A 19,888-nucleotide genomic window follows, 5' to 3' on the forward strand; every position below is an offset into this window, starting at 1 on the left:
TAGCTTCGACATTGACAACTAAAGTAGCTGTCAGGGCCTCAGAGCCATGCATGTATGTGTTTCATTTGCAAAGGAAATTATCTATTTTTTATATTTTTATCTATTTTTTATATTTTTTCTATATATTTTTTATATTATATATATATTTCTTCATTTTTTTATATATTTTTTATCTATTTCGACCAGTCGGGTCGACCGGGCTGTCAGGTCGAAATCATGCCCGGACCGACCAGGCACGGCACGGTCACCGACGGGCCGTGCTGTGGACCGAGGGGGAGGCACGCGGGCCGGCACGGCACGACCCGTTACAGTAGATGGGCCGTTCGGGCCGTGCCGTAGCCGGACCGTGCCGAGCTGGACCCGTGCCGGGCCGGCCCGAGTGGCCCATTTGGCCATGTTTGCTCCTCGGCCACTCGGTTAGCTCTATTGCTCTGCTGGTAAATCCTAGTTTGAAGTATATGCGAAACAGATCTCTCTCACCTGAATATGAAGATCAGAATGTGTAACGTTCTTAGCTACGTATTATTAAATTAATTATGTATCTGCGACAGTGGATTAGATAAAGGAAATTGGCGTACTTCATGCAAGCTTTAAACAAATCAGAAATGTCATTTGAACAATACAAGGCAATTGTAAGGAAGTTCATCTGCACTAGCGTTATCACTCCTTCTGATGTACGTTACTTCTAGCCCTTCGAACTTCTGCTCGAGTTTTCGTAACTCAAGTATGTAAGACACCATATTGTTGTTCGAGCACTGGTACTCCTTTTGAATTTGGTTCATGATTAGCTATGAGTCCCCCTTTACAAGAAGTCATTTAATTCCAAGTGATGTAGCTATACAGAGCCCGTTTACCAGTCCTTCATATTCTGCAACATTGTTGGAAGCTTTAAAGTCTAGTTGAACAACGTACCTGAGTTCGTTGCCCGTTTGAGATTTGAGTACAATGCTAGCCCCCGCGCCTTGGAGCGTGAGTGATCCATTAAAGAAGAGCGTTCAGTGATCATCAACAATGTTTGGCCTTGTTTCTTCAACGGTTGTCCATTCAGCGATGAAATCCCCTAACACTCCAAATTTCACACTTGTGTGTGGTGCATAGCTTACGTCAAACTCATTTAGCTCTACCACCCATTGCGCAATTCGTCCAGTAGCTTCCCAATTGCATATTACATCCTTCAGCGGGTACGTCGTCATGACGTGATCCTATGCACTTGAAAGTAGTGCTGTAATTTCCGGGAAGACATCAAGACTGCATATATCAGCTTCTGTACTTGCGGGTATTGTAGCTTAGCAACATGTAGAACCTTGCTCACGTAGTAAACAGGTTTCTGGACCTTGGCCTTTTTCTCGAGACATTCCCGTTCGACCGCCAGTACCATGCTTACAACTTGTGGGGTAGCTGCAATATACAAAAAGAGCTCCTCTTTTTCGTTAGACGGTGTGAAGATTAATTGAGAAGATAAGTACCTTTTTAAGTCGTGAAAGGTGCGCTCCGCTTGTTCTGTCCACTCAAATAGTTCTTGTTTCTTCAACAACTTGAAGAAAGGCATCCCTCGCTCGCCCATCCTGGAAATGAATTGACTAAGAGCAGTAATGCAACCTATCAGTTTCTAAACCTCTTTTAGTGTTTGAGGTGACCGCATCAGGTCGAAAGCTTCAATTTTGCACAGGTTAGCCTCAATGCTGCGACTTGACACCCACACCAAACATGCATTTTTTGGGGTTGAGCATCATGCAAGGGCTTCCCATATTTGAATTTCGTGTTGGCCTAAGTCCACATTGGTGCAATGTCTGTGGACTTCTTCATCGGTACAATGGACTTTGACTTCGCTGGTACAATGGCCTTCGACATCTCTGGCAGGGGCTTCTTAGAGTCTTTCTTATCGACCTCCTTTTCCTTCTTCTTTTTTGGCTCTCTGGGGGAGATGGTATTGGGTCTGGAAGTGAGGCTGTCGGATGCGGTGAAGCCGGCTTCTATGGAGGAGGAGAAGGCAGTGAAACTACCTTCTCAGGAGGTGACCGGCGCGGCAGCGGTGCACTTGGAGCTCGTCCAGACTAGGATGCACTAGAGACCACGATGTCGCCTCTCTTCCACTAGATCCTTTGATGAAGAGCTTCACCGAGAGTTATGACTTTCTAATTAGGGGGACCTCCAACACGTGATCAGTGGCATTGCTATGTACCATATCCACTGTAACCACGGCATAACCTGCACGTATCGGGACCGTATGTAAGATACGGATGCCTGGAAGCACCTGGCCCCTTGCAACCTCAATGTGATATCCGCCAGGCCTGATTACAAGACTGCAGGACATGGGCCCTTCTAGCAGGTCGATTGTATCCAGCTCAGCCTCGGTAGCAGCTACTTGTTGCTCGACCTCCCTGGAGGTGAAGCTACTATTCCCTGCAGCTCCAAGGCTAAAATCTTATGGCATGGAAATCTCTATTCCCTTTGCTGCAAGCTGCCCCATGATACTTGAGTAAACTTTTTGGGTGATGTCTCATGTCAATGCATCCACATCCACTGCATCCGACCTCTTCCTCTTCTTGTACATCCCGATATCTTCGGGAAAGCCGTATTTCCAGCCCTGGGAACTTGATACACCTCGCACTAGACCTGGGTGCTCCAGGTTTCCCAGCACCGCTGTGAGAACATCACTTTCCCTGACCCCGGTGAAAGAACCTTGGCTGGCTTCGACTGGCTTTTCTTTTACTTTTTCTGCGACTGCTTGGGTTTCGCTGTTTCTGAATGTGATTTCCCCGCTATCGGATAGCTCACCCCTTGCACGCAAATATGACCACGATCGTCCCGGTAATTGATTCCAGGGATTCTCGCAGCATTCTCTAGCTAATTTCTCGTCCTCTGCCTGCCATTTCGCCCTTTTCCCAGCGTAACCGGCTGTGCTAGTCCTATGATCATGCTTGTTCTTAGCCCGAAGTTGCTTCTTCTTCTCACTCTCCTTCTTGAACTGCTCTGAGTTCTTCATCTACACAAAAGCATCCCAATCTTTCGGTTTCAAGTGTTTGTAGCTCTCGTAGGGTGCCACCCCTTTTGCTAAGTACCGATTCACAAGCTTGCTCTTAAAACTTGGGTAAAGTTTCACGATCACTTTCATTGCTACATTGACCACGACGTTCTTTTGACGCTCGCTCATGTTTCCATGGTACTCCAGATACTCCATGACGACATTATTGAACAAGTCCCTCTTCGCTTCGTCACTAAGGTAATTGAACTTAGTCGTTATCGGCACCCTCTCCCGAGCAATGAGCCCTGCGACTCTCCGAAATCTCTTCAGGTCCTTTTCATTCGTAGGCAGCCCGTCAGCATCAATTCCTATGATGGTAACCTTGTCCGTCAGCCACTGTGTTTGTGTCCTTGGCTTTCGGGCGCGTGCAACACTACTAGCTGTCTGGCTTGGAGACTGCATTGCCGCCATCTAGAGAGAAAAAAGGGGAGTTGACATAAACAAAGAATATTCCTCCATTCAACAAGTATAAAATGTATTGACTCGCTCGTATCAATACCTCTTCAACGAGATTGTATTCTTCGTCACTTGCCCGACGTCGACTCTCCCGATTCGGTGATGGGTCAGGGCTCAGGCTGTGATACTGGCTTCCGCTGCTGCTGGAGGAGGACGTCGGGTGCGGGCTTGTGCTGGGGCGGCCTCTAGTGCTAGCATCCTCTGTGCTTTTGGTTTCTTAGGGGTGACAGTCTTCTTCTTCCCCATGGTTTCTTAGAGGAAAGAAAAGGAATCAAGGTTAACGATTTTCTTAAATCTACTAGTCGAACTATCCCGATGGTAGTGCACAAAATAGTACTTAGCAAAACTATAGAATATAGATGTGTGTGAAGTCGACCGCACATCCTCAACCCGTTGAATAAAAGTTTTCATGTATTTAAGAAATTAGTACTCGTGCCTAAAATGAAAGAAAAGATATAGTGCATGTGACGGCCATTTTTCGCAGCTCAGCCATACCTCTATAATTTGCATGTGCCTAAAATGAAAGAAAAGATATAGTGCGTGTACATGTGACGGTCAGCCCCTAGTCCCCACACAACATAAACAAGCGGCGGCGGCAGCGTTAGCGAGCAACTAGCGACGAGTGTGCCGAGCTCCGACAACAGGACCTCGTGCTGCGCGGGCTGCTCTGGCAAGTAGCCCGTGGTATGGTGGCGCGGCCATCCTAGACCACCGCTGGGTGCAGAGAGTTCGCATCGTTCATCAAGAATACAAGAAACAAGTACGGCCTAGCGTTTGTCAATCTCAAACTCAATGATCTAGCATTACTCCTTTCGTCCAGCCTTAGACACTAATGGAATGTTAGGAAGGGGTCATTGACCAGAAATTTTAACTGAATCCTAAGGATTTGGATCCCAATGCCCCCTTTGTCAAAAGGCCCTTGGTAAGTTTCGATTTCGATTTTTATAGGAACTTGAAAAGAAGAATTTAGTCAATACAACGTTAGTTCGGGGGTTCGGCTGCAGACGAGTTTTGTCCCATGTAATAAGTGGTGGAACATATTTGATGCAAATAAACAGCGCAAAGAAAGATTGATAGTTGGTGTAAGTCTGACCATGAAGGCAGGAACATCTAATTTTAGCACTTAGCTGGTAAATTTCACATCATTATCGCATTTGCACTAAAATCTATCTCATGTTTTTCATTTGTTTTTGTTGCTGTGGCCTGTGTAGCCTGTTCTAGGCACCAAATTTTCAATGATTGGTTATGTTAAGTATTGCATCATACCATACCTCTATAATTTACATGTTAATTTCTCCCTTGGTTTATAAATTCCTATCACCGCGATTGTTTCTGGCCACACCAAGATGGCTTCTAATGTCACGAGCACATGCCCAAATACTAGGATTTATAGTTGAGTCAATGCAGCTGAGCTGGATTTGGTTGATTTGATCTGTTGGTAACTGTTAACATGAGTGGAAGAATGGTTTCAGTGCCAACTATCTGTCACGATTTGTTATTTTGGACAATAACATGTTCAAAATGTAACAAAAATGACATTTAAACATGAATGACGTATTGTCGAGCTCATTAGATATGTTTATATGAAAGCCAGATTGTTTGTATGCAAATAGATGTGTAAATATTTGAGTTTTTCAAGTTATTACATTTCCTTGTATTATACATAAGTAGAAATACTGGCTTAATAGCGTATGTGAATCCCTGTTTCTCCCTCCTTTATATATATTCTTCTTTGTATTTGTATAAATATTGATAATGAGTAGGAACCTTAACCACTATTATGTAAAAATACATAAGTAGCTATGCTTATTCAAAATACAAATGCATCAGTAATACATGTATTGATCATTAAAAATTCACTATATCTTTTCATCTGAAGAAATATAGACGTCACATGCACTATAGCTTTGGGATTCTTCTAATGTTTGACCCATCCTACAATTCACAAAGCTCAAAGAAAGGGGGAAGGAGAGAGAAGTACATGCAGCGACGGGCGAGGGGCAACGGGCGACGGGGCGATAGGGCGACGGGGCGATGGGGCGACGGTGGTGAAGGAGAGATGGGTCGACGGAGACCGATGGAGGGCGACGGCGACGGGTGGACGGTGATAGCTCGTGGCAGCGAGTGGAGGGCGATGGCGACGGCGAACCCTAGCTTTGTGCAGGCAAAAAGACTTAGGAAAAATGAGACTACGCGCGCGAGGACTAGCTAGGGTTATATACAAACAAGTCATAGGTGATGGGTGATAATATTACCTGTCACCTTTTACTTCGACTCGACCTGTACATATAAGTCATAGGTGACGGGTGATAATATTACTCGTCACCTATAATTATCACCCGTCACTTATTGTAAGTAAAAGGTGATAGGTGATAATATTACCCGTCACCTTTTACTTCACTTGGCCTGTACATATAAGTGATAGGTGACGGGTTATAAATGTCACCCATCACTTATTGTAAATAAAAGATGACGGGTTATTAATATCACCCGTCACCTTTTACTTCGACTCGGCCTGTACATATAAGTGATAGGTGACGGTTTATAAATGTCACCCGTCACTTATTTCCTGTAAAAGATGATGGGTTATTAATATCACCCGTCACCTATTGTAAGTAAAAATTCAAATTTGACATTAACATTAACAATTCAAATAACTTAAAAGTCAAATTTGCCATTAATATTATAAATTTGACATTAATATTACAAATTTTTCATTAATATTACAAATTTTACACTGAAATTCAAATTCGTCATTTTCGTGCTTTCTTGACATGGATCCCTTCATTATGGTCAGGGTGGATGTATGGAGTTTTCTCGATCGGCGAAAGGCTTGGCACGACTGCAGTAGCAAAAGGGGGAATTTCATCGAATTGATTGAACCCCTCCTCATCAACGACATTTGCAACTCCGACGATGCGTCTTTTCCCAGCGAGAACCACATGGCGTTTCTTCTTTATTGTGTCAGTCACATAAAAGACTTGGCGAACATCTTTAGCAAGTACGAAGGATTCAGACTTGTATCCGACATGTTTGAGATCAATGCTAGTGAACCCATACTTGTCATTAGTGACGCCCTTTGCCCCACATACCCAACGGCACCGAAACAAGGCTACCTTGAATCTCAAGTAGTTCAGCTCCCAAATCTCCTCTATTTGACTGTAGTATGTGCCCTTTTGCATGTCATTGTCATAAGCTTCTATACGGATACCATTGTTCTGGTATATGCTCTTCTCATTTTGGGCAACCGTGTAAAATGTGTATCCGTTTATATCATACCCTTGATATGTCATAATTGTGTATATAGGGCCTGATGCTAGTTTTTTTTATCAGAGCACTTGTAGGAGTACTCGATTGTCTGATTCGATCTTGGAACCAAGTCGTAAACCTTTGCATATGTTGCCTCACAACCCAAGCCTCAGTCTGCCCTGGATTCTCTTCAAGCAGCATCTGCTTGTGCTCATCGACATATCGGCATACTTTGCTCATTTGTTGCAGCACGAGGAAATGAGCTTAGTCGTAAGCCTTCGGATCAGGAGTTATTGCCATCTTCCCAGAACTCCCACACCTGTGAGCCTCCCTTCATGGTGAGACTTAGGCACGCCAATTGAGTTATTTGGGTCAATGTAATTAACAGATCACTCCAATGCCTCATCTGTCGCGTAACCCTGCACGATGCATCCCTCAGAAAATGCTCGATTACTTACGTACAACTTGAGAATGCCCATATATCTCTCATATGGAAACATGTGATGCAGGAACATGGGGCCAAGGTAGTGTATCTCCTTCATGAGGTGCGCAGTGAGATGTACCATGATATCGAAAAATGATGGTAGGAAATACACCTCAAGAATACATAGAGTCTCAAAGTGTCTTCTTTCTAGCTCCTCCATCGAGTCTGAATCGAGCACCTTTTGTTCAATTGCATTGAAGAAAAAGCACAGGCTCAGGATAGCCTCGCGAACCTTTATTGGGAGGATGTTCCTAATTGCTACCGCAAGTAGTGACGTCATCATCACATGGTAATCATGGGACTTCATCATGGCAAAATTCATTTTTAGCTCTTTCACCGAGACAAGTCTTGCGATGTTGGACGAGTGACCGGAGGGAACTTTCACACTGTGCAAGAACTAGCAGAATTCTTTTTTCTCCTTCTTGGAGAGAGTGATAGCTGCTGGGGGTAGATATTTTCCTTTGTCCGTATCTTGTGCATGGAGCTCTGGCCTTAAGCCCATATCTTCAAAATCAGCTCGTGCATTCTCATGATCTTTTCCTTGTCCCTTCATTTGGAGCAATGTACCGATCAGACTCTCGTAGATATTCTTCTTTACATGCATGTTGTCGATATAGTGATGAACATCTAATTTTTCCTAATACTCTTGCTCGAATAGTATTGATTTCTTGTTCCATATTCCTAACTGTTCATCATCCTTAGAGGATTGATTTTGCTTGCCAAGGACAACATTGATATTCTTAACCTGATTGTGGACATCTTCCCCGCTGAGATGCCTCGGAGGTAACGCTTTCTCCCTTGTGCCATCGAACTGCTTGTCCATGTTTCGGTACGGGTGTTTCCTGGTAAGGAAACATCGATGCCACATGTATACTGTTTTCTTTGAGTTGTTCAAACTCAAACTGCATGTGTCATCTAAGCAATGGGGACATACTTCACCTTTTCTTTTACTCTCACCTGACAAGTTACAAAGTGCTGACAGATCATTGATGGTGATAAACAACATGGCATGCAAGATAAAGTATTATTGCTTGTATTGATCCCAAACCTTAATGCCTTCTGACTAGAGTTTCTTAAGATCATCAACTAAAGGCCTGAGGTACACATCTATATTGTTGTCAGGTTGTTTCGCTCCTGATATCAAGATCGACAACATAATGTATTTCCGCTTGTTACAAAGCCAGGGTGGAAGGTTGTAGATCGACAATACAACAGGGCAGGTGCTATGTGAGGTATTTATGTTACCAAATGGATTCATGCCATCCATGCTCATAGCAAACCTAATATTTCTCAATTCTTTGGTGAATCAACCAAATGTGGAATCAACGATTCACCACTGAGCGGAATCTGCCGGGTGCCGTATCATTATGTCGTTCTTACGACCCTCCTTATACCAATGCACCAATTAGGCCTCCTTTCTATTGGCAAATAGACGCTTCAGACAGGAAATTATAGGAAAATATCACACCACCTTCCTAGGACCACCTTTACTTTTCTTTCCTTCGTCCCCATCACCACCGTCATTTCTACGCTTATATCGATGGGTTCCACACACGGGACATTGATCTAGCTCTGCATACTCTCCATGAAACAAGATACAATCCTGCTTACATGCATGTATTTTTGCTATTTCCAGTCCTAAAGGACAAATTATCTTCTTCACGTTGTAGACGCCCTCGGGCACCAAGTTCCCCTCCGGTAGCATGTCCCTTAGCAGATTCAGCAATGCTTCGAAACTCTTGTCAGTCCAACCATGAGTTGTCTTCAGCTGTAGAAGCTTTAGGTTCCTAAAGATCCGCGTGTACTTCTCCTTACAGTTGGGATAAAGAGGTGTTTCGGAACCCCGCACAAATTCCTGGAATTTAGCAAACTCACCATTGTTATACTCGTCATGCCGCTCAACATCCCGCACCATCTGGTCTATATCCTCCACAAAATCCTTAAGATCTTTATTATTCAAACCTAATATATCCTCATCCCTGAGATCATGATCCATTTCATCGGGTGTAAGTCATTGATCCACACTGCCGGTATGGAGGACCCGATCCATCTCTCCCTCGTTAAGGCCTTCTTCGCTATGTTTGTTCCAACATGTATAATTCTCTTTAAATCCACGCATAACCAAATGTGCATGGATATTGTCTGGTTTTGGAAACTTCTTTTTATTCCTGCAGTCACGACATGGACAATACATTGCCGTTATACCACTATCTTTCATATCCGCCACGGCAGCACTCATGAAATGATTCACCTCACTCAAGTACTCCGTACAAGTCTGGGTCTCGAGATACATCCAACTTCTGTCCATCATCTACAATTAATGTAAAAACATTCATTCTTCATTAATAATGACCTTAATTTTGTGATTAAGCACGCGATTAAAAATTCCCAATAAATACACTAGATGTGTAGCATCTCGCGGTAGATCGGACAAACCTAGTACCAAATCTAACATAAATATAACTCACTTGTACTAAGTTTTGGACAAAGATGCAAAATGACCGATTACAACTCAAAGCACAACAAATCTACCAAATAGGGATTAGAGGAGAAGAAAAAGGAGAGATACAAACCTTCAAAGACATAGCACCAATTCAAACTTCAAATTAACAAAATATTAGAGAATCTCTATTGGAACCGAAGAAAATCACTAGAACTAAGCGCGCGGTACTGTTGACTACTGTTCGCGCCGCACAGTGGCTGGTCAGCTTTATAACAGATCTAAGTAATAAGTGATGGATGATAATATCACCTGTCACTTATTACTTCTCATAAGTGACGGATCATATTATGATCCATCATTTATTACTAGTTCAGTGAGACCCGTCACCTCTGCGAAGTTATAAGTGATATGTTGTACCATGACCCGTCATTTATGACTGGTGCGGGGAGACTCGTCACTTATGACCAGGTTATAGGTGATAGTTTTATATTATTATCTATCACATATTATATGTTATAAGTGACGGATATATACCCGATCCCGACCAGAGGTGACATAAATGATAGATAAAATAATAACCCGTCACTAAATTGTGTGTCTTTTATCCGTTTTTCACATAATAATTTTCCAGCCTTGGCCGCACAATGCAAGGGCGTGTCACCTTTGTAATTTTGGTCGAACAGAACGTGTTTCTCCTTGCCGTGGATGAGGTCAGCACAAGAATTTCCGGTCTTCCCCGCTGCCGGCGACCACATGTAACGCGGTGTCCCCCTCCAAAAGGGTCGCTGCGTCTTCTTCGACGTCAGCGGTAGCCCGCTGACCCGAGGTGTATGTTGCAAGCTGGTCAAGAAATTCTTGACTAGGCATCAATCCGACATTAAACATTTTGGGGGAGAAACTGTAGAAGCACATCAATCTATAAATATTTTTCCCTAAAAATCTGTAAATACGCAGACGATGTGAAGAACAAAAAGAAAGAATAAATGAGAGATCGAATCCATATTGAACATGACTCGTATAATTTTACTTTCAATGCTATAGGCACAAGACGACTGAGTGTATTCCTGAATATAGAGGCCGGGATTTTTTAATTCCATGATTAAAAAAACTACAGGAACAAGTGAACTAAAGAAACTGCCTGAAAAGAAGAAACAAAACAGACCAGGATTGGCTTGAGAGAGATTTTCTTTTGCCAGTCCTTTACACAAGAGTACTTTGCAAGTTTGCTTCCCGTGATACGAGACAGTAAGCATAATGGTTTGTTCCTATACAATCAGTTGCTCCAGCCAAGGACATTTTTTAACGATTATATGTGAGGAAGAAGGCTCATGCTACGGTCTTCTTTTAATGGTGTCGTGAAAAGATGCCGGAGAAGCCAACAAGGCTGTTATGTTTGTTATATATGCTCATGACATGGATAAAAAACTCGTATTATTATCTTGTGTTATGGATGCGACAACTACAATCATAAGGATACATCGGATTCGTCCCAGTACTGGATTGATATTGAAAAAAAATATATGCCAGCAATAATTTATTATTATCTTGTTAAGCATTTTTAGTTTAACTAGCCGAATTGTCCGTGCGTTGAATTTTAAAAATGAAGCTGTTGCATTTCTAGAAGATGCAGTTGACCACGATTGTGCGCTCTGTAATGTATAACACTAATATATACTGTAGGAAAGAGAAAGATCAGATAATTGAACAACAAACCATGAGATTTACGTGGTATAAGATGACAACTTTACAAAGCACATTAATACAATTTGAATTTAAGTAAGAGATGATAGTAAATAAAAGAAAAAAAATCTTGTGTTAGACTACTATGAAACAAACGGAAAATCACTATTATGAAAAGGATCATCCCTGCCTCCTTTTATTGCCAGTTCGAAAATAACCGACAGTGATAAGGTATCACTACCGGTTCATAAGCTGAACTAAAAAATCTAACAGTGAGCCATTACGAACCGGTAGTGATAGTTGATATCACTGCCGGTTCATAGTTAGAACTGGTAGTGATACTTTACTGCCGATGCATAATACCAACCGTTAGTGATAATAACTATCATTGTCGGTTTGTAAGCTCACCTACTGAGTAATAATTGAGCTAATACGAATCAGTAGTGATAACACTTATCTCTATCGGCTCATATTCTAAACCGGAAGTGATAAGGTTTATCACTACCTGTTCAATATATAAACAATGGAGCAATAATTGAGCGAAACGAACCGGCGGTGTTAATTATTATCACTGTCGGATCATATTCCAAACCGGCAGTGATAATTCTTCTATAAATCGAGCACGTCTCCCTCAGTCGTGCCCCACATGTCACTTCGCTCCCAATCTCCAGAAGCCACTCCCAAGGGGTAGTGGCGGTCGAAGTGTTGTGATGGTCATCGTCGCCACAGCGGTCGTCTCTACCCCTTGTGCCCGGCTTCTACGTTCTTCGAGCCACCTTGTTTCCCCGAGCCACCTCAATGTCTCTGAGCCCATGCCACCTTGTGACTGCCCGAGCCACCTCGTGATTGTCGTCTACGTCCATCACCGATCTCGCCGTCTCCACGCTCATCGCCACCTCGTTGTCTCTAAGCCCGTCTTCGAGCTTGTAGCCCGTATCCCCACCTCCTGAGCTCGTTGCCCCAACTCCCCATCTCCCCAACTATCGAATGGCTAAGTTTGACTATTTAAGATTGTGACAATAGATATATCTAAACAAATGACAGAAACACATTCGCTTCAAGCTAAGTTTGAGTGTTAAAGCTTGTGTTTTTTCTATTCGTTTAGACTTACTATTGTCACTCAGATAGTATTGCCACTTGAATAGCGCAAGATGTATAATGGATGGTGCAGGGCTACTATATCAGGAGCTCTTTGACTTGGAATGTCAAAAGAGCTCCTAGTACAACAGCTTCGTAACATCCATTCCTATTTGTCATTGGGAATATAGATTTAGATATAAAATACTCTATCACGAACATTTTGGCACAGGATTTTTGTCTCAGATTGAGATCAAACTTAGGCTGATCCCCATGCTAAAGAGTTCGCGGTAGAGTATTTTTGCAGATGTGGATGGTTTATCACTACCGGTTCTTGGATTGAAACAGCAATGATACTTACTATTATTGCTCGTTTATAAGCTAGCTATGATAATCTATGACTATCACTACCACTAATTCACTACCGGTTCAAAAACTAGCAGTGATGCCAGTTTTAAACCTGCAGTGATGACCTTTTCTACAGTAGTGAATGTGAAACTCTCTATTTTATTTATTAGCTGAATCGATGGGAAACTTGGTATATTCTTGTATGCTAATTTTGGCTCAGTTATGGCATCTGAAGTAACTTTGATAAATTTTCTAACTCCCTATTTTTGGTTTAGCTAAACTAATCGAACACCTAAAAAAACTCTTGTATATCCATCTCATCGGTATCAATATGTTTGGAAAGATATGACATTCCTACCTGCTACACTGAAAAAATATGAAACATCAGTGGAATAAATGGGTCATTTAATTAGTAGGAATTGGAGACATGAATATTTCGTATGTACCGGAAAGTTGGTTCGGACATTGAAAGCCTTGGTGTATGGACGGTGTCGATGACTCTTCCTACAATATCATGTGTATGCCCTATGAGTGATTATGAATAGTATTATTATACTTAGATTCAATGGAATGGAATATTACTGGAATAAATAACAAAATGATCGACTTTACCAATTTAGCATGTGTATAACAGGTTAGAATAGTGTTTGTGGTCTCCTTTGTGAGTCCAATGCAACGATCTTGCTAATGTCTAGCTGGATAACAAGGAGGATCCAGTGAAACTTGCAATGTCACTGTAGCTAATTAGTCCTAACATCAAGTTGCGCATAAAAGATTCGAACAAGCATATATGTAGGGAAACACATACTCAGAGTTGTAGGATAAAAGTATGTATGTCTTGTATTGTTGCTCGAGCAGGGCCTTGCACAAATAGTCCTCGATTTCATCTGGATTTATTTGGACAAGCTTCTCATTGACTAGTGCTGGGTCGAGGAATCCTACTTTGGAGATGTACTCTTTCTTGCATTTCTGTATCTCCATTCTATATACGAAATAAGTTAGAGATGCAATTTAATAGTAAAGAATGTAAACCATGAGTTATACATATAGCACACTTACATTGTCCATCAACTCATGATAGGCATGTCGAGGGTGTCTTGCTGGTATAGGTCATAAAGTTTCTTGAATTCCAACCACAATATGTCTTCCCCGTTGAGGAAATCTTGATGTTTGAATTTGGCGACTAACATTGTTCTACCCTCGCTCGACTCCTTCATGTAACACTCAAGGAATTTTCGCATTTGAAAAGTCAGCTTGGCCATCACATCTGGCTCGACCAACGGTTTGCCCAACTCAAATGACCATTTAAGAGGTGTAGTTTCAATCGCGGCCTCCCCTGCAACTTGGAATTCTATAAGTTCAGGTCCTATAAGAAAATGCTTCGAGCGGCTATTGCTGCAGGTAAGGCTTACTCTTAATGCACTCGTAGTACGATTTAGGCTTTTGATCCGGCGCTGTAACATCCTGAGTTTAAACGTGTTAATTAATTACAATTTTTTCTCCAAATTAAAACTTTTTATAGTTAATTTGGTTAGCTAGGATAAGGAAATAAGTAAATGAATGTATATATACCAGTATGTATACATTCATATATACTAAGTATAATAAATTGAATAGGTGTTCCAAAGTGCACTAAAATCAATTTCAAAATAATCCCTGCATTAAATTGGTTCATATGCTTTGGTTTGAGATCCTTATTGTGTGGAGATTTGAATTGAATGTCTCTCAAATTCAAATCTACTCTTAGATTCTATTCCGCTCAAACCCAATTAGAATTCAAATCCTTTGATTCAAATCATCTTCAAAAAGCTCGAGATCCAAGCCCAAATCATAATTCAAATATATTTATTTGAAATGATCCTAATCAAAACTCAAATACAAATTCAAATATCTCATTTGAATTTAATGCTAAAATTTTCTTTTCTTTTTCTTTTCTTCCTCAGGCTGGATTCTTCTCTCCCTATTTTAGCCCAAGCGCCAGCCGGGCTCAGCCTCTCTTCTTCTCCTCTCTCTCTTCTCCCAACCAGTCGGCCTAGCCGGCCGTGTGCTCCCCCACGCACTTGGCCCAACTCCTGCGCTGACACGCCCCTATGCGCGCTCCCACACCTTACATCTCTCGACTGTCCACGTGTTGCACATTCGTTCGCTTACCCGCCACACTCTCTCCTTCCTCCTCCAACATGACGACCGGCGAGCCACTTGCTCTCTCTCTCCCATACCGCCATGCTCTCCCGCTCTTTCTCTCCCTCTCCACTTTTTCTCTCCCGCAACCCAAGGGCCTGACGTCGTGCGATTTTCATGCCTCGCCCCCGTGTGGACGGCGCAGAGTGCCCATGCCGCAGGAAATATGGTGGGCGCTGCTCCACCGCATCACCAATGCGTTGCCGCCGACGACCGCACGATGTCATGCACTGTACTACCTTGCCGTGCTCTCTCGCCCTCCATAAATAGAGCCGTTCGGCCTCTCTCCCTCTCTGTTTCCCTAAATCTCCACCACAGCTCACGCCACCGCGCTATTTCTCTCCGCCGCAACTCCGCCGTCGCCGACCTACCACCATGTATTGTCAAGGAGCGCCAGGAGGTTGTTGCTATCTCTGTGCTGCCACTCTTCCACCTGGAGCCTGACAGGAGGCTGCTCGAACCGAAGCCAAGCTGTTCCACCACCACTGCATCGACGCACCGCCGGCCACTGTCCAGCTCCTCGCCGTTCCTGAGCGCGGTGAGCACCCCAATCCCCTAGCACCCCCTCCTAGGTAGCATGTCACCGTTGTAGTGTCCTCCTTTCATGTGGCCGCGCGGGTAGCCATGCTTTTGCTTCCACTGCCACGCTTAGCTTGCCGCTGGTGTGCCTTGTGCCTCCGTGTGTATGGCTGGCCTTCATGCCATGTTGCCTACGGGCCTCAAGCCCCCTCTCTTTACAGGTTAGCACCTCTCAGTGCAGGAGAGGTGCTACCCATTTTTGCCCACGCCGCTGTCCTCTCCTTCGGTCATCGTCGAGGAGCCCCTAGACGTGTTCCCTGTAATGCCTAGGTCGCCAGTGTGAGCTTCTCGTTGAAGAACTCTGACAGGGGCGCATCTCCGGTGAACTCCCCCATGTGCGCCACTGTGGATTCCTCACCGCCGGCCATTTTTCCCTCCCCTCCATGGACCGGCTAACGGGCCACAGCTCGACCTGGCCGAATGGGCCAAGGCTCGGCCCAGTGGTTGGCCCAGCTTCCAAGCCCATTAACTGACCAGCCCAACCCGAGTGGGTCAGTACTATGTAGTCGAGTACTGTGCAGCCCAAGCCCGACCCGGCCCATGCAGGCCCGGATCCAGCCCAATCCGAGCCCATTTCAACCCAACCAGTACGGTTCATGTGGGTCCCATCAAGTCACTATTCATGTAGGTCCAGGAGACTGTTCAGTGGGCCCCACACGTGGGTCCCACTAATGAATAGTGTTATTTCGTAATTTTGTGATTTAAATTTAGATTTAATTTTTTGAGAGTCATAACTTCTCCGTTCTAGCTCCGATTTTGGCGATTCTTTCGCTGAAGTTTATGTAAATTCAAGATCTATCTATCTATCCTAATGTGGTGTCCATTTGGGCTCATTTTGGATTTCCATTTGGTATTATTTGGTTCTTTCCTAGTATAGCCGTTAATGACCATAGTCGTCATTGCAGAATTGCTAGAATTCTGCAAGTGCTATGGGGGAAGCGTCGGGAGCGAGGAAGATCCTAATTACAACCAAGAATTTGAAGAAAACTCTGGAGAAGGCAAGTCCTATCTCCTTGATCATATTGAACCTTTGTTTTCAAATAATCTACATGATCAACTTAAAACTGGACTTATATCGCATGTGCTATGGATTGCGCTTTTACAAACTGCTTGTAGTAGTTAATCTTATTAAACACTTGCCATGCCATAAATGTTATAATCTAAACCACATATCATCCTAGGATTACCTGTTGTTATCTATATTAATGACAGACGACGTCTTGATATCTAGCATGCTTAGGATTGAATACGTCTCCTTGGAGACGTCTCTTTTAAAACACCTCTCCTCAAAGATAAGATTTACTATTATCAATGATAACTCATATACCATGAATCCTTGATGGTTGTGAATTCTGTGAAGGTTGTGAAATCCTTGATGGCGTGTGGGATATGGTGGATGTTGTGTAAAAATTGGGGGGAAATTGATTTTGCGGGTGTAGGTGTAGTAGTACTCTGGACGAGGATACTCTTAGGGGCTTGAGTTATCTCTGTGGTATTTATTGCCATGCTTAAGAAACCCCCGTGCAACCATACGTCCTGAATGGGTAGGACTTGACTTTTTTTCACTAGACTGGATTGGGCATCATACTAGGAGGCTGGGGAGCAGCGATAGGCCAAGTGTCCATTTTCCCCTTTGTTCGAATATTTTGAGAGACGGCATAGCCAATCTGGTATTCGGTTCAAAGACTCTGCTTGGGATGCCTCGTAGAAAAGCCTGGCGGGAAAGGTGTTTGAAGTGTCTCAGAATGGTTCGCTACTCCGCTTGCAACGGTTGGAGGCTGAGCATATCGTGTGGGTAAAGCTGTTCAACCTTTGTAGAGTGTAAAACTAGTTGAATAGCTGTGTCCACGGTCATGGACATGCGAAGGCAGAACCTTTTTGACTAAACTCTGGGTGCGTGTGTCTTTATGAGTGAGTGTGTGAACCAGATGTTCGTGTGATGAGGTTGTTGGATAAATCCGTTAGGATCTGTGTGGTACTAGAGGTACACTAGATGTGATGAAAGGTACTACAGAGTGAGGTGTAGCCCCTCCCAGGTTCGAGAAACCCGCAGATGTAGCATCTAGGCCCGTTAAAAGGGTAAAGAAAAACTTAATTGTCAATGATGCCTTTACACTCTTACCCGTTAAAAGACTTATATGATGATCAAAGGATCGGAACGTGAAGGATAAGGATCTTCTAGATCTAAGTGTCACAAGGAGATGAAGTACACTTAGAGTAGTATAGGTTCTTTTTCTACTTAGTCTTTTGACCGTACTATACAGAGGGGTTAAGAGTTGTAGCTTGACTTAGGAGAGTCTAGACATAGTCGATGCACACTTGTGACTTTCCATTACTAGGCTAACCTCAAAAATCATTGGTTCCAAATCTCGAAGGTAGAACTCAAAATTGTTTTGAAATAGATAAAATCAGTGAAATTTTAGTTCACCGGATGATCCTCTGATATCAAAGTGAGTTCGTCGGAGTAAATTCCTAAGAGTTCTGACTTGAAAAATTGTTGAAGAGCACGCCGGATAGTCCAGCGTTCAATAGGTGAAATCACCGGATAAATAGAAAGCAATGAAGTCCAGAACTAATTCTACACACCGGATAGTCCGGCGTAGCAAAATATGATCACCGGATGAATTTATACAGAGAGGTTGTAAACTATCATCTGGCCCATTTCAATGCGCCGGATGAGACGCTGAAGGACAGGATTAATCACCGGAGGTTTAACGGCTAATGGAACAGTTAACGGCTATTTTGTCAGAAGTATTAGCACCGGATATTCCGTTGTGAAGCGTGTTATTCACACCGGACCTTTCGGCGTTAAGAAAAAGTTCTGGGTTGTTAGGCAACGGCTAATTTTCGATCCTTAGCCTATAAATACCCACTCATTTGGACCTCTCTCGATCTCTTGCGACCCTGTAGCAGCTCATACACTTTGTGTGTCATTTAGAAGCAAGAGAGAGAGCACTTGTGTCAATTCTAAGTTCTTAGTTGAGGATTAAGGACTTCCTTGAGTGCTTGAAGAGTAACAAGTGTGCATCTATCTGTTGTCTAGGCTTGGTCTTTGTCAAGTGAAGCTTGAGGCTTGTTACTCTTGGTGGTTGGTAACACCTAGACGGTCTTGGTGATCTGAGGATTTCTCGGTGAGCTCTTGGAGGAATTGTGGGAGCCCCGAGAAAAGAAGGTGTACTTGGTTTGATACCCGTCAATCCGGAGATGGAGAAGGGGTAATCAAGAGAGAGCACTTGAGCCTTGGTGACTCAAGGGGGAGCTACATCCTTAGTGGATGCTCCAACGAGGACTAGGGGGAAGTGCCAACTTCTCAAAACCTCGGAAAAAAATCGGTTTTGTCTTCTCCAACTAATTACTTTCTCGCATCTTATTTTGAGCTTTGTTACTATTGAAAGTTCTTCTTTAAGATTATCTCTCTTGGTTATTTTTGCTTAGTTAGTTATCTTATCTTAGTTAAATCCCTTAGTCGCATTTCCTTTTAGTTTTATTTGCTTAAGCGGTAGAAGTTTTAATTAATATCCCAATTCACCCCCCTCTTGGGCTATTCGATCCTTTCAATTGGTATCAGAGCTACGTTCTCTTGATAGGCTTAAAATCCTAGAGAAATGGCCCCGGGGAGCGGAAGTAGTGTGCCAAGGTTCGAGGGAAAGAACTTTGCCTATTGGAAAGTTCGCATGGTGAGCTATCTTGAGGCTATTTCTCCCGAGTGTTGGCAAGCAGTTAGATGGAATGCTAAGGCTAAGAATGCTATATTTGAGAGAATTAGTGAAGAAGTTTTCTCTAGAGTTAGAAGTAAGGAATTTGCTCATGACATTTGGGTCGCTCTTTGTGAAATTCATGAGGGATCTAAGAGAATTCTTGAAGAAAGATATCATGTACTTATGAATGCTCTAAATCAATTCAAGATGCTTCCAAATGAATTATGCAATGACATGTATTCTCGTATGAACATGCTTGTGGAAGAAATCAATTCTCTTGAACTCACTCAATTGTCCGATGGAGACGTTATTCGTAGGATCTTGATGGTACTTCCCAAGCCACAATATAATATTGTTATCTCTCTTCTTCATGAAAGGGACATCAATGACATGACCATCACCGATGCCATTGGAAAGATATGTGCGCATGAGATGTTCTTGTTTGGAGATCATGAGTCTTCATCCAAGAAAAACCTTGCTCTCAAAGCAAAGATGGTCGACAACAAGAAGAAGAAGATCAAGCTTCCATCATCATCAAGTGAAAGTGATGAAGATGATGATAATGATGAAGATGATGATGATGACTCTGACACTGAGCTTGCTCTTCTCATGAGAAGAACCACAAGGATAATCTCTAAGTTTCAAAAGAAGGGCTACAACTATGATCC

The sequence above is a fragment of the Phragmites australis genome, chromosome 17 (assembly GCF_958298935.1).
Source record: "Phragmites australis chromosome 17, lpPhrAust1.1, whole genome shotgun sequence".
Classification (NCBI taxonomy): Eukaryota; Viridiplantae; Streptophyta; class Magnoliopsida; order Poales; family Poaceae; genus Phragmites; species Phragmites australis.